Source organism: Pieris napi, chromosome 20 (assembly GCF_905475465.1).
Source record: "Pieris napi chromosome 20, ilPieNapi1.2, whole genome shotgun sequence".
In the NCBI taxonomy this organism is placed as follows: Eukaryota; Metazoa; Arthropoda; class Insecta; order Lepidoptera; family Pieridae; genus Pieris; species Pieris napi.
The window spans coordinates 4,807,903-4,823,273 of NC_062253.1; positions in this window are offsets into that span (position 1 = coordinate 4,807,903).

The window sequence follows — 15,371 nt, forward strand, 5'->3', positions numbered from 1 at the left end:
ATAGTTTTGCACTTAAAAACACCCTTTATTGTCTATCAATTACATGAATGAAACGTAAGTTTTGGCTTTTATGTTGCCCGCCATCGTGACAGATTTTTATTTGATTTAAATAATTGTATTGTATATGTACAGCTTGTAGATAACTAAGTCTCTAATCTTAAACTTTTTGGTCATAATTTATCTTGTAAATTTGTTGATGCGTCACAATATATCAGCTTTTTGTAACAATAATCACAATCACGTAATATATTAAGGATAAATTAGGGGTAGATTACTCTATCATTCGTGAGTGACAACTCTTAGACGTACCATTCGTTACAAGATCAATCCATCTTCTTTCCTTAACGTTGCAAAAAATTATGCCTTTAATATTATGTAGGGCCAAACACGGTTAATCATATCAGACATTTTTTTCATTACAAAACCTGCTTTTATATTTCCATTTCTCGGTAAAATTTGTAGGGATAAGAAATACATATGTAAGCTAGTGCTAAGTATAGCTTTAAGATCATAAGAAAGCTCTTGAGAAAACATTGGATTTTGACGGAGTCAATAACAGCCGTGCGATTCTGTTAATCCGTGAGTTCACCTCGCACTAACAACGCTCCCTTCGTCACTCACGTCATTTTTGGAATCTCAAGGTATTCTGTTAAGCAATTTCACATTACGTCTTGACAAGCGGAGGGAGCTTGTAGTTTATTGTTTATCAGAATGCCAAATCGTAAAATGACTGCTTCACGACTGATTTGAGCGCGACCGCCGCTGCGAAAACCGCTGTGAGAGTTTGAAAAGTGAGTTACAGAATCGCAAGGCAGGACTCTTTAAATTGTTGATTATGGCCGTATGTGATCAAGCGTTCTGTGGTGCTTTCAGACTCCAAATAGATTGTCTTATGTTCTAGGCGTATGCCCTACAACTTATGATAAGGAATAAGACAACATTTTAATAAACCTAAATCTCTAATATCAAATTGTTATGCTCCAACTTCATAACCCTTGCTTAACAGGACTTATCAAGCCCAACCGACATGTAAATAAAAAAAATGTTGGCGCTTATATCCTATAGACTGTTATTTAATTTCTTTAGACATTTATCTAAATACATATGATGTTAAGTGTTCAGATATTAACAATAATTCTAAATAATTTCTGAGTCAGTATTAAAAGTAGAATATATCTTAATTGTAAATATAATGAAAGACATTTAGTGATCAAATTGGTGGTTAAAGACTCGGGTTGGCGTAACTTACCAATATAAATAAAACTTTATTGTACATGCATAAACTATCAACAACGCCACTATACGTATATTAATTATTAATTGAAGTTATACTTCTTTTGGCGCGTTATGTTAGGGAGCGTTCAAGTATTACGTAACGAATTGGGGGGGGGGGGGGGGGTGTCTTTTTGTAAAACGTTACGATGCGGGCGGGGATTGAATTACGCGTTATTGTTCATATTATTTTCGACTTTTCAGTACTTTACACCACATAATGGTAACTTTTAGGCATAAAGAGTCACTAGGTGGTCACTTTTTACTATACTTGGGTACAGAAAAACGTTACGGCGCGTTACGGGGTCAATAATCTCCAAAAATTGCGTGACAATACTTGGACGCTCCCTTAGGAAAAAAATATGAGAGTAAATTTTAACAATGCGCGCGCACACCGACCCAAAAAACTGACACCCTGAAGTTAGCTATAGTCAACATTTTAGTTTTTCAAAAAAGTTACCAACATTGATGTAAAATTAAGGACATCTACGTATGTTTGCGTGAGAACTAACCACTGTAATCATGATATTTATTTTTTCGAGTGTTTCTGAACCTACCACACATATTTTGTGATATTTAAATAAACTTTATTTAACTAGGTAATGCGTTATAGTAAAAACTTTCAATGTATTAAATAACTTTTTTTCTATTGTTAGTGTCGTTTTTTCTACAAACGTAGAATAAAATTTTTGAAAGGAAAAAATTTAATTACATTAAATAAAATTATAGTAAATTAATTACATTACATTTAATTTAATTTTTTTTATCTTGTTACGCCAAAGAAGTATAACTTCTAACGCGTGTACATAAGTACACACGGGTTTTTTATTAATACAACAATAAAACTTTTATTTGTACTTTTATACATGTAGACGAGATCTCGAAGTTATTTCTGAGCAAAGCCCCAACTAGAATATTAAAGCTCAAGTTAATTGAAAGAAAACTTGGAAGGTTTCCAAACTTTTTAATTGTTCAGTTACAATACCAGCATCGCATTAGCGAGCCCTCTGGCATTTTATTCGTGTTATTAATGTCATATGTCTTGGAGCAGTGTTGGTGTAGTGGCTTCAGCGTGCGACTCTCATCCCTGAGGTCGTAGGTTCGATCCCCGGCTGAACCAATGTGACTTTCTTTCTATGTGCGCATTTAACATTCGCTCCAACGGTGAAGGAAAACATCGTGAGGACATATCTTCGAGTGGACGGTGTGTGTCAGGCACTGGAGGCTGATCACCTTCTTGCCTATTAGATTTAAAAATGATCATGAAACAGATTCAAAAATCTGAGGCCCTTACCTAAAGAGGTTGTAGCACCACTGATTTACTTTTTATTTTTTATATTATTTATTAATATCATATAAGGCATCGCTTATAGAAATCCTGTAATTATCAAAGAACAACATTCATTTATAGACAATGTATTTGTTGCTGAGCTGGTGTTATTGTTTATTTAAGAAAATTGTAACAACTCCAATGTATAGAACTCTTGTAAAAATAAAGGTTATAATACTGTTTCCTCTTAGAAATAATCGTTATATGTAATATATTTAAATCATTAAACTCATATTCCCTACAATACTATATGTAATAAAAATGTAATTCAATAAAATATCGATCGGTCTTAGTTGATTAAAATTTAACTAGCGTAGGCCAGTTTTAATAGTAATGTATTAATGAACATTTAACAATATAAAATTAAGTAAATAACTCTGTAAGTCTGAAAGACAAATGAAGCAAACGAAGCAGTATATTAAATAATGGATTTTATAATTCATTTAACAAAGCACATTGAAGTTAAATAATAATAAAATAATCTTGCTTTAAGACTATGAACACTAATGCACAGCTAAGTACTAATATTCCATACTTGCTTTATGTATTTTTTTCTTCAACGTTAATAAGATAACACATGTTAAAGATTTTTGTTAAAAGAGCTTATCCCAGGTTCGCATTATAAAATAATTTTTGTCATGGATATTACTTTAATCGAGTAATGCTATATAACATCACGCTACGACTTATTAGATTGCATTATGCGGTCGGTCTTGACTACAACATGCGGTCCGTCTATGGCCAGCTTTAATGAATGCCAATAAGACCGCAGTACACTACGGTAAACCTTCCAATATTATATTTCCCAAGCAAAGCCTTATGAAGGCAAATTGATTCTTGATAACGTAGATACACGTGACCTTCAAGAGGTTACCATACTATTTATTGTATTTTAAAATGCCGGTAATCTATATATATAAAAAGAAAATGGTGTTCGTTTGAGGCTCTTTCACGCTTAAACCACTGATCGTATCGACATGAAACTACCACCATTCGATGCGAAATTTTTCCTAGATGGTTTATCGCTATTTATTTTTTTAATTCCAACGTTCCTTCATTTTTTTATTTCTGTTTTACTTTTATGAAAATTTTTCCCGCTAAAGAGGCTTCCTAGAACCGCAAAACGTCAAAATCTGTTAAAAACTCGATTTTCGAAATATTTCAATTTTCTTAGCGGGAAGTTAAAAAGAAGAATAATAAAAATATGAAAAAAAATAAAATAATGAAACATAAAATTTATTTTAATTCGTCCAGCAAAGCGGGCGCGAAACGGCTAGTTCTACTTATATGCAAAGAAATTCACGGCTTAAAAACATACATAAAACCCATTGAGTCCAGATTTTCTTCATATTTTTTTATAAATAATGTAATACCCTTACAAAGAATGAGCCTATTAAAATAATGAGAGTTCTTTGTTCATAACAGCATCATCCTTAAGACCCCATTATTTAAGGATTATTTTGTTTATAACGCTTTGTACAATAAGGATTGGATTGAGATAACTTCTTTTTCTATAACTCTTGAGGAGTGTAGTTTTAGTGTAAAGGCTATTCGAGAGACCGCTCGGGGGGCGCTCTCGGTTGTGCCCCTGTCTTTTTTCTTTCAAATTTCTAGCGGGATGGTAGATTTTTCTTTTCAGATCTCAGGTTTTATGCTTTGCATTGAGAGTATTTCTGTAGGATTTTAGTAATCAAATATAATATCAAAACATGTTTAAGCTTTTACATGCTCTGTTATGAAACAAATATGTTAACATAAATTTATTCTTTAATATATTTCGTTTCAGATTGTTTTTACGATTTCCTACGCTATTCCTTTAGAGGACATTCAATAATTCTTCCTGTATATAATAAACATTATACATAAATATTAAACTCTTATATACTTTTTAGATTAAATAACTATCATTGTAGTTATTCAAATCTCTTCCAATGTAACTTGTAAGATATATAATGTAAATATGCTTCAAATGTTCGCAATAATAGACTTAAGTGTTATGAGAAAATTAATTTATTATTTGCATATAATGTAACTTACTGTCACTGTCATAGAAAATAATTTGACAAAACTAATCTGAGAATTTAAAACAAAAGACGAAACGATTGTGAAAATCCTTTGATTATGATTGGTCGACATCATTCTAGTCCGTTTTACTAATCACAAACGAACGCAACGTTTCGTTTTATATAATCAAACTTTATTTGTAAAAACTATTCATCTCTATCAAATTGTATTTATACTGTGATAGTTAATGATAGACTATTCTTGCCATCAGACAAATTAGGTTGTTATGAATGGTTAAAATATGTTTCTTCCTATAAGGTGTATAATGCTTATAATATTGTATGTAAAGCAAATACGATCTGTGAATAAAAGCGGTGTTCTAAATAAATAAATAAGTACATTTCATTATTTCCTTTTTTTTAATAACCTATTTTATATATATGTTATAAAACGTTATATTATCATTTCATTTTAAGCCTTTTTCTAGTAGTAAAAAAGTGCAATCAAAGTGGCGTTTATACAAGAAAATAATAATCAAATAATATAATAAGACCGATTTGTATTTTTTTTATGATAAAAGACGAGAACAAAAATTGTCGAACGAGGTGGTCATCAAATTCGTTTCATATAGAAAATGGCTAGTATTTGTGATATATCCCCGGACTTTAATGAACGTATTAAACGTCATAATAACAGAACGACATAACAATGTTTGTGACTTTTGTCATTAGGACTTAATTCTCGACCCTCATAAAGCTTTGTTACGAACCGCGACTTCAGTAATAGAAACAAATTGGAGGCAGCAAAGAAATTTTCTTTGAAATTGCGTTAATGGTCTGTCGTTTATGTTGTCTTTTAGTATGATTACTTATTTTTATACAAAAAACCTGAAGAAATTTTGACGTTTTTATTTATTTTATTTGTTTGTTCTTATTGATTTTGTGATTCCAAAACCACAAGTTTATATGATCCACAGGAGTTGCTTCTTCAAGCTCCATAATTAGAAAAATGTTTTAATATTTATTTTGTCTATGAACTGAGCTTGTGATTGAAGTGTCAATAGTTGGAACAGTAAAATAATCATATAGAGTTGTGTACTTAGTAATCCTGTGTAATTGGCACATACCAATTTAAAAAAAGCAATTTCAAAATCATAACTTAGATAAGAAGTATAACTTCTAACGCGTGTACATAAGTACACACGGGTTTTTTATTAATACAACAATAAAACTTTTATTTGTACTTTTATACATGTAGACGAGATCTCGAAGTTATTTCTGAGCAAAGCCCCAACTAGAATATTAAAGCTCAAGTTAATTGAAAGAAAACTTGGAAGGTTTCCAAACTTTTTAATTGTTCAGTTACAATACCAGCATCGCATTAGCGAGCCCTCTGGCATTTTATTCGTGTTATTAATGTCATATGTCTTGGAGCAGTGTTGGTGTAGTGGCTTCAGCGTGCGACTCTCATCCCTGAGGTCGTAGGTTCGATCCCCGGCTGAACCAATGTGACTTTCTTTCTATGTGCGCATTTAACATTCGCTCCAACGGTGAAGGAAAACATCGTGAGGACATATCTTCGAGTGGACGGTGTGTGTCAGGCACTGGAGGCTGATCACCTTCTTGCCTATTAGATTTAAAAATGATCATGAAACAGATTCAAAAATCTGAGGCCCTTACCTAAAGAGGTTGTAGCACCACTGATTTACTTTTTATTTTTTATATTATTTATTAATATCATATAAGGCATCGCTTATAGAAATCCTGTAATTATCAAAGAACAACATTCATTTATAGACAATGTATTTGTTGCTGAGCTGGTGTTATTGTTTATTTAAGAAAATTGTAACAACTCCAATGTATAGAACTCTTGTAAAAATAAAGGTTATAATACTGTTTCCTCTTAGAAATAATCGTTATATGTAATATATTTAAATCATTAAACTCATATTCCCTACAATACTATATGTAATAAAAATGTAATTCAATAAAATATCGATCGGTCTTAGTTGATTAAAATTTAACTAGCGTAGGCCAGTTTTAATAGTAATGTATTAATGAACATTTAACAATATAAAATTAAGTAAATAACTCTGTAAGTCTGAAAGACAAATGAAGCAAACGAAGCAGTATATTAAATAATGGATTTTATAATTCATTTAACAAAGCACATTGAAGTTAAATAATAATAAAATAATCTTGCTTTAAGACTATGAACACTAATGCACAGCTAAGTACTAATATTCCATACTTGCTTTATGTATTTTTTTCTTCAACGTTAATAAGATAACACATGTTAAAGATTTTTGTTAAAAGAGCTTATCCCAGGTTCGCATTATAAAATAATTTTTGTCATGGATATTACTTTAATCGAGTAATGCTATATAACATCACGCTACGACTTATTAGATTGCATTATGCGGTCGGTCTTGACTACAACATGCGGTCCGTCTATGGCCAGCTTTAATGAATGCCAATAAGACCGCAGTACACTACGGTAAACCTTCCAATATTATATTTCCCAAGCAAAGCCTTATGAAGGCAAATTGATTCTTGATAACGTAGATACACGTGACCTTCAAGAGGTTACCATACTATTTATTGTATTTTAAAATGCCGGTAATCTATATATATAAAAAGAAAATGGTGTTCGTTTGAGGCTCTTTCACGCTTAAACCACTGATCGTATCGACATGAAACTACCACCATTTGATGCGAAATTTTTCCTAGATGGTTTATCGCTATTTATTTTTTTAATTCCAACGTTCCTTCATTTTTTTATTTCTGTTTTACTTTTATGAAAATTTTTCCCGCTAAAGAGGCTTCCTAGAACCGCAAAACGTCAAAATCTGTTAAAAACTCGATTTTCGAAATATTTCAATTTTCTTAGCGGGAAGTTAAAAAGAAGAATAATAAAAATATGAAAAAAAATAAAATAATGAAACATAAAATTTATTTTAATTCGTCCAGCAAAGCGGGCGCGAAACGGCTAGTTCTACTTATATGCAAAGAAATTCACGGCTTAAAAACATACATAAAACCCATTGAGTCCAGATTTTCTTCATATTTTTTTATAAATAATGTAATACCCTTACAAAGAATGAGCCTATTAAAATAATGAGAGTTCTTTGTTCATAACAGCATCATCCTTAAGACCCCATTATTTAAGGATTATTTTGTTTATAACGCTTTGTACAATAAGGATTGGATTGAGATAACTTCTTTTTCTATAACTCTTGAGGAGTGTAGTTTTAGTGTAAAGGCTATTCGAGAGACCGCTCGGGGGGCGCTCTCGGTTGTGCCCCTGTCTTTTTTCTTTCAAATTTCTAGCGGGATGGTAGATTTTTCTTTTCAGATCTCAGGTTTTATGCTTTGCATTGAGAGTATTTCTGTAGGATTTTAGTAATCAAATATAATATCAAAACATGTTTAAGCTTTTACATGCTCTGTTATGAAACAAATATGTTAACATAAATTTATTCTTTAATATATTTCGTTTCAGATTGTTTTTACAATTTCCTACGCTATTCCTTTAGAGGACATACAATAATTCTTCCTGTATATAATAAACATAATACATAAATATTAAACTCTTATATACTTTATAGATTAAATAACTATCATTGTAGTTATTCAAATCTCTTCCAATGTAACTTGTAAGATATATAATGTAAATATGCTTCAAATGTTCGCAATAATAGACATAAGTGTTATGAGAAAATTAATTTATTATTTGCATATAATGTAACTTAATGTCACTGTCATAGAAAATAATTTGACAAAACTAATCTTAGATTAGAATTTAAAACAAAAGACAAAACGATTGTGAAAAACCTTTGATTATGATTGGTCGACATCATTCTAGTCCGTTTGACCAATCACAAACGAGCGCAACGTTTCGTTTAACATTATCAAACTTTATTTGTAAAAACTATTCATCTCTATCAAATTGTATTTATACTGTGATAGTTAATGATAGACTATTCTTGCCATCAGACAAATTAGGTTGTTATGAATGGTTAAACTATGTTTCTTCCTATAAGGTGTATAATGCTTATAATTGTATGTAAAGCAAATACGATCTGTGAATAAAAGCGGTGTTCTAAATAAATAAATAAGTACATTTCATTATTTCCTTTTTTTAATAACCTATTTTATATTTATGTTATAACACGTTGTATTATCATTTCATTTTAAGCCTTTTCTAGTAGTAAAACAGTGCAATCAAAGTGGCGTTTACACAAGAATATAATAATCGAAAGAAATCGAAAAATAATGTATTTTTTTATCATAAAAGGCGTGTATTGACTGTCAAAATTATTGTAGAATTGCAAAATGCATTATACGCATAACAACATATCGGTGATCATCAACTTCGTTTCATATAGAAAATGGCTCTAATACCTACCTATTTGTGATAATACTAGCCGATCCGGCAAACGTCGTTTTGCCATGTATATCATTTATAATAAAAAAATAGGGGTTGATCGTAAAGGGTTGAAAATTAGGGGTTGTATGTATTTTTTAATTCTGTAACATAAAAAAAATAAAAAATAAAATTTTATCTATAAATAAAAAAATAAAAATTAGGGGTGGACTACCCTTAACATCTGGCGGGCTGATTTGTGAATCTAAACCATTCCCAGATCCCCTTGAACACACACAAAAAATTTCATCAAAATCGGTCCAGTCGTTTAGGAGGAGTTCAGTCACATACACACGCACACAAGAAATATATATATTAAGATATCCCCGGACTTTAATGAACGTATTAAACGTCATAATAACAGAACGAACATAACAATGTTTGTGACTTTTGTCATTAGGACTTAATTCTCGACCCTCATAAAGCTTTGTTACGAACCGCGACTTCAGTAATAGAAACAAATTGGAGGCAGCAAAGAAATTTTCTTTGAAATTGCGTTAATGGTCTGTCGTTTATGTTGTCTTTTAGTATGATTACTTATTTTTATACAAAAAACCTGAAGAAATTTTGACGTTTTTATTTATTTTATTTGATTGTTCTTATTGATTTTGTGATTCCAAAACCACAAGTTTATATGATCCACAGGAGTTGCTTCTTCAAGCTCCATTTATAGAAAAATGTTTTAATATTTATTTTGTCTATGAACTGAGCTTGTGATTGAAGTGTCATAGACCAGTGCAGATAGCCTTTAAAATAAATAAAAAGTGAAAAAAATTACAGTAGGATGAAACCTACTAGAAAAGGAGGGGAATATGATCAAAATGAAAGGAAAAATAAATTACGGTCGTTCTGAGGTCGGGAAGGGGTAGGGGGGGGAGTTTTAAGGGTAAAAAACGGTTTATCTCGATTTCCGGCAAAACTAAAAGTCCTATCGAAGAAAGTTAAATGGCAAAGTTGTAGGCAATAAAAAGATCTATAACTTTTGCATTTGCAGATTTTTCACATAACCTCAAAATTTAGGTGAAAAATTCAAAAAATCAACTTTTTGGTTTTTTATTTCTATCTTTTACAAAAATTTATTTTTTTAAACGAAATTTGGTGAAAACTTACCTTATTATGTCCCAAATATACTGTAATTTATTTGATTACAAATATTTATTTTTTCACCTTATTTTGAATTAATATCGAAAAAACACCCTAATTTTCAATCGAAAATTCTGACGTCAAAATTTCAGCTTTTTTCAAAAAGTTGATGTGCTTTCAGTGCGTTGAAATCTCTACTTTCTTATGGTAAAAAAATATATATATTACCATAGTAAATCTTCTCAGAAAATGCAAAAAATCGTATGCAGTAACGCCCAGACCCGTCATCCCCTTCCCTACCCACGCTGGGTTGCTCGATAGACGAAAAATATGGCACAGAGCGATAGTTTTTTTAACTATTTATTTTTTATGACATATTTATCAACCTATATCAATATACGAAGGATTTAGATATAATAATATAAAAATAACTTAACTTAAATAACTTAACCTAAAAAACGATACGATTAGTTTATTAGTAGTTTATAGTATGGGAACCCCCTTTCGAGGCGAAAGGTATTACAGTTTTCCCCTACAGTTTTCCGTTGATTGGTGCTCCCGGAACAAGTTGGGTCCCGCTTCTTTTTGATTTTATCGCCCCATATCACGTAAGGCCCTCCTTGGTTTCGTGGATAAGGTTCCTTTCCCCAAAGAGCTATAACCACCTAGTGGCGGTGAAGTGATGGTCCACTTTATTCCTCGACTCACCCTTGTTGTTTCTCGAGACTTGCCACATTCCAGCCCTTCCACTTCAATATTAGTGAGAGCAGCATCCCATGCCTGATTTTGCAGGTACCAGACCTTATTTTCTTGTCATTAGGTTGAGACATAAAAGCGCAACTTAGCGCGTTCCTTACCACAGATTTCTATTAGTAATTTATTAATAATAATTATCAATATTATCAGTATTATTACTAGAATACTATATTCAAACTGAAAACTATAACGTTCGGTTTCATCCCAAATACGCCCACGTGCTGAATACAAAAGTTGGTCGTTTCGTTACTTTAATTATTTTTTGATTATACTCACATTTATAATATACATATTATGAACACAAGCATATGTTATTTAATACACACTCGCGTAAAAATAATGTTTTTATTATTTGCATTAGTTTTAGCTATACAAATAAAAATGAATCGCAAAATATGTTACTTTAAACTCGAAAACGCCTGGACCCATTCGAGTATTAGCTTTTTTGCTGTCTTTCTTGAATTCTGATTAGGTTTTTATGGAGATGTAAATTGGAATAATATAAAAAAAAATTATTTAGTAGTTCGGTGTTTATTATATAAAACATCCCATATGTTGGTATGCTAATAAAAATAAAGGCTTATTAAAAAAATCATATTAAGGCGAAACGAAAGTTCTCGGGGGCAGCCGAACTACCGAATAAAAACTGTCAAATATTTTTCATATTTCCGCTTAATAAAATACACTTGTACCATTGGGTAATGAAAACAGATTTCCGTGAAAAGGTATTTTTACACGGACTTAATTGGAAGTTGAGTTTAAAATCGGCTTGTAGCAAAAGCTAAAAGATACACAAGCAACGGGTAAAAGCGCGATTAAGTACTCGTTTACGGAATTATTTAACCAACCTCAAGAATTATATTCTTTAATTTATATTTAGCCTTAAAGTCTATCAAGATATTTACGTTTGTTTCTGTTCTCAATGTAAAAAGATGTTTTTTTTTAAAGACAATTCACACCAATTGACCGAGTCCCATGCTAAGCTGGTGAAGCTTGTGTTATGGGTACTAGGCAACGGATATACATACATATTATAGATAGATAGACATATAAATACATATTTAAACACCCAAGACCTAAGCACAACACCAAATGCTCATCACATCGATGTTCGTCTCAGCCGGGGATCGAACCCGGGACCCATGGATTCGCAGTCAGAGGTACTAACCACTAGACCAATGAGTCGTCGATGTGGTTTCACTATGATTATATTATGTCGCCAAGAATTGAATTGAGCTCTAGATGTCATGTGTCTTAACTACTAAACCACGGTCACACTTTTATTTGTTATGGACAGCTTTTTTATTTAAAAAATAGTCTTTATACGCGTTTCAATGTAGTTGAGTGAGGTTTCTTAAATTCAGTTTCAGATAAATTGGAAGTCCCATAGTCCCACTGGCGCTTGTAACAAATTTCTGTTAGTTCTCGGCCTCGTTTTACTGATTGATTCCTGGCTGTATAGTGGTTCTCTTTAATTAATGACGTACCAATCAACATGAAATGGCGCTGTGATCAAGTTTACGCGTTTGTTTATACTATTCCGTTCTAAGATTGATGAACTATAAAATTCCCGCAAAGTTGAAGTGAATGTTTAAAATAAAACAAAATACAATTTACGAAAAATACATTATTAATGGCTAGCTCCTAAGGTATCTAGATGGCAACCAGCTTATTAGCGATTATCAGTACAGCTTTCTTCGTGGTTCAGCTGATGGTGACCGTCTTGTATACCTTACACATAGATGGGCAGAGGCAATTGAGTCAAAAGCCCTAGCGATTAGTTTGGATACAGCGAAAGAGTTCGAGCGGTTGTGGCATAATGCGCTTCCCTTGAAGCTTCTGTTCTGTTCTGTGACTCTCCCGCCCTGTAGGTAATCCTTCCAATCGTAGTATTGGAGCCTTAGAATAAACTGTTATCCCTCTGCGTACTTTTGCATAATCTATAGTCTGAAATCCAGCCAGTCTCAATAGCTACCAGAATCTGCCTGGAAAACGCTATTAGTATTCCCTTGCCATACATTATTGACGAAATGGCCATAAATGCATCGAACTTCCAGCAACAAGTCTATGTAGCAAAACAATTTTCTAATTTAGGTATTACAACTCAGTTTGAGTTCCATACCTCAGTACTTTAGGAACGTTAAGCTCCCGATATCCGATACTCCTTTTAGTTCACTGCACGTAATGCTTTCAATTCCGACGTTTTCAAAAGCAATAGCGGCTGTTATACGTCGTCTATTTGTGGTCGAAATAGGGTGGAATACTATCTTTGTAATATACGGTAGTGGCTTGCTGGTATTTCCTATCTATTTTGAATAGGAATTGCCTGTTCGTATTTAAAAGAATAAAAGAAGACAACAGAAGAAGTACATAATATTAAGTTCACCATCCATGAATGTAATTAATTTTTAAATAATATAAATAATATTGTAATTAACTTTTACTGTAAAAACACAAATATTTTTTGAAAAATATAACTTTCCAACGAAAAGCGACAAAAAGTCATTTCATGTCTCGGTATGCAACTTGGTCAGCATTTACGTGTTATTTTGTTTTATTTGTAGAGGAAAAGGCGTATTCCATCTAATAACTGCTCAACTCATTTTCTGGCGTCACAAATAAAGGAAAACTTTAACCGTTTGATTCTGCGACCATATTCTGGACGATATTGTTAACAAAGGACCAAGGGGAAGCAGTAGAAGAGAGCGCCCTATTAAAGGTGGATAGATGCAGTGGCGTAACAATAGGGTGGCAGGGCTGGCAAAATGCCACGGGCCCCCGACCCTAGAGGGCCCCTGACCAAGAGATATTATGTTCTATGGACGAATGTGAAGTCTCCAATACGCATTGAGCTAGCGTGGGGACTACAGACCATTCCCTCTCGCCTAAGAGTCCCGTCCATTAGTGGGACATACAACGTGTAATTGAGTACGCTGAAAATCTCGAAGCTTTTTAAAATTAAACTGAGTACAACAATAGGGCCCCATCAAAAGAATTGCTACGAATACAGATTTTCCAGAAATTGCAAGAAAAAAGAAACGTACCTACCTTTATAACAAATCTTAACTATATCTTTACAGTAAGTATTGGGAATAAACGCGCTTTATTATTATTACGTATTATTATTATTGTTAACCTCAAAGCATTTTATCCACTCCATAATACAATTACCTAAAATGTAACGTTGATTTAGGTTCGTGTGGCCGACAACTATAGGTTGACGAAGTACCGGTTGGAGTCGCGCCAGACATGTCCAGGTTTACTTTGGTTATTTATTGCGTATGAAAGCAAAGCTTATTTAGGATAACAACTAAGCTTAGTGCACTATTCTATGCAATTCCTTGTATAAATCAGTAAACATTGTTGGCCTTTGAACCGCTATGAAACACTCGTTTCTATGGTGGAGCTGTGCAAGTGTGAGTGTACACGTCCAAAAGTAGAAGGGGTATATTCAGCTCTGGAGCAGAAGGAGAATTTCACTCGTTTGTCTAATAAGAGGTAGATTGAAGATTATTATTAATATAGAGAACGGTGAACGGCTACGAAATTAAATAGCTATTAACAACCAATTTAAAGAAACATTATGTAGTGAATCGCGATTGGATGTATGGGGAAGTTATCCAAATATTTTCTAATGACTCAAGTAATTGTTTAGTTTATATGAACGAACTACATAGGGTAGCGACTCGCGTTTCTGGCCTTTCCACGGGAATTAAACAAACGATCACTTTTTAAAAATCACCCGTCAGTGTTGTCATATTTATTTAATTATTTTATACTTCTGTAATATTCCAAAATCCAAGTTCCAAAATCAGACATCTATGTCGGTCAAGTCTGTCTAAGGAATCATAAAATGACATAATAGGGTAGAAGGACTCCTTTCTCCGCAATTAGACTCGTGGTTGGTCCGTTGTGCGTAAAATGACATAATACCTTTTCTATGAAATCTCGTTACCCCAACACGGAGAGACCGGGACTCAAATTCACGACACTCAACTATTAAGACTTTTATTTTCCAACAATGCAATAATTTAACGTCTAAATTCTATAGTATTCGAACGTTCTTCCACAAAAATGCTACGAATTTTAAACTTAAACCATTTCACAAAGAGTTAGCCGAAACGAAAACCATTTAGGCGTGACTCGATTTAAAGAATTCAAATAAAGATATTCCCTCAGTTTTAAATGCTTTCAAAAAGCGCAGTTACAGTAGAAATATTGTGCGGCTTAAAGCTCTTCGTACACTGGGTTTTTATTAAAACGCATTGTCATTATATGAGATATGCGTATTCTTAAAGAAAGAAATACATAGACGCTTTCAAAAAATATGGGATTGCATTTTTGAAGTTATACTTCTTTAGGCGCGGTTTGAAAAATTGATGAGAGTTGAATTTTACGATGCGCGCGCACCGTGACACAAAATTTACAGAATGAAGTTGCCCACGGAAGATGCTACGGTATTGGACATAATTTAAAAACAACATTCGATTAATTGATGATT